This window comes from Lolium rigidum, chromosome 4 (genome assembly GCF_022539505.1).
Source record: "Lolium rigidum isolate FL_2022 chromosome 4, APGP_CSIRO_Lrig_0.1, whole genome shotgun sequence".
Lineage (NCBI taxonomy): Eukaryota > Viridiplantae > Streptophyta > Magnoliopsida > Poales > Poaceae > Lolium > Lolium rigidum.
The window spans coordinates 238,747,149-238,749,079 of record NC_061511.1 but is presented as its reverse complement, the minus strand read 5'-3'; positions in this window follow the sequence as shown (position 1 = coordinate 238,749,079).

Sequence of the window (1,931 nt, the reverse complement as noted above, 5' to 3'; positions counted from 1 at the left end):
TGTGGCATGGAACACAAGAAATTATCGATACGTTGGAGACGTATCGAGCATCCCCAAGCTTAGTTCGCTCGTCCCGAGCGGGTAAAACGATAACAAAGATAATTTACGGAGTGACATGCCATCATAAACTTGATCATACTATTTGTAAAGCATATGTAGTGAATGCAGCGATCAAAACAATGGTATATGACATGAGTAAACAAGCTGAATCATAAAGCAAAGACTTTTCATGAATAGCACTTCAAGACAAGCATCAATAAGTCTTGCATAAGAGTTAACTCATAAAGCAATAATTCAAAGTAAAGGTATTGAAGCAACACAAAAGAAGATTAAGTTTCAGCGGTTGCTTTCAACTTGTAACATGTATATCTCATGGATAATTGTCAACATAGAGTAATATAACAAGTGCAATAATGCAAGTATGTAAGAATCAATGCACAGTTCACACAAGTGTTTGCTTCTTGAGGTGGAGAGAAATAGGTGAGCTGACTCAACATTGAAAGTAAAAGAATGGTCCTCATAGAGGAAAAGCATCGATTGCTATATTTGTGCTAGAGCTTTGATTTTGAAAACATGAAACAATTTTGTCAACGGTAGTAATAAAGCATATGCATCATGTAAATTATATCTTATAAGTTGCAAGCCTCATGCATAGTGTACTAATAGTGCCCGCACCTTGTCCTAATTAGCTTGGACTACCGGATTATCACTGCAATACATATGCTTTAACCAAGTTTCACAAAGGGGTACCTCTATGCCGCACTGTACAAAGGTCTAAGGAGAAAGCTCGCATTTGGATTTCTCGCTTTTGATTATTCTCAACTTAGACATCCATACCGGGACAACATAGACAACAGATAATGGACTCCTCTTTTAATGCTTTAAGCATTTGACAACAATTAATTCTTTTCTCATTAGAGATTTGAGGATGTTTGTCCAAAGCTGAAACTTCCACCATGAATCATGGCTTTAGTTAGCGGCCCAATGTTCTTCTCTCACAATATGCATGCTCAAACCATTCAACTCGGTGTAGATCGCCCTTACTTCGGACAAGACGAACATGCATAGCAACTCACATGAAATTCAACAATGAGTTGATGGCGTTCCCCGATGAAACATGGTTATCGCACAACAAGCAACTTAATAAGAGATAAAGTGCATAATTACATATTCAATACCACAATAGTTTTTAAGCTATTTGTCCCATGAGCTATATATTGCAAAGGTGAATGATGGAATTTTAAAGGTAGCACTCAAGCAATTTACTTTGGAATGGCGGGTAAATACCATGTAGTAGGTAGGTATGGTGGACACAAATGGCATAGTGGTTGGCTCAAGTATTTTGGATGCATGAGAAGTATTCCCTCTCGATACAAGGTTTAGGCTAGCAAGGTTATTTGAAACAAACACAAGGATGAACCGGTACAGACAAAACTCACATAAAAGACATATTGTAAACATTATAAGACTCTACACCGTCTTCCTTGTTGTTCAAACTCAATACTAGAAATTATCTAGACCTTAGAGAAACCAAATATGCAAACCAAATTTTAGCATGCTCTATGTATTTCTTCATTAATGGGTGCAAAGCATATGATGCAAGAGCTTAAACATGAGCACAACAATTGCCAAGTATCACATTACCCAAGACATTTATAGCAATTACTACATGTATCATTTTCCAATTCCAACCATATAACAATTTAACGAAGAGGAAACTTCGCCATGAATATTATGAGCTAAGAACACATGTGTTCATATGAACCAGCGGAGCGTGTCTCTCTCCCACACAAGCATGATGCTAGGATCCATTTTATTCAAACAAAACAAAAATAGAAACAAACAAACAGACGCTCCAAGTAAAAGTACATAAGATGTGGCCGAATAAAAATATAGTTTCAGGGGAGGAACCTGATAATGTTGTCGATGAA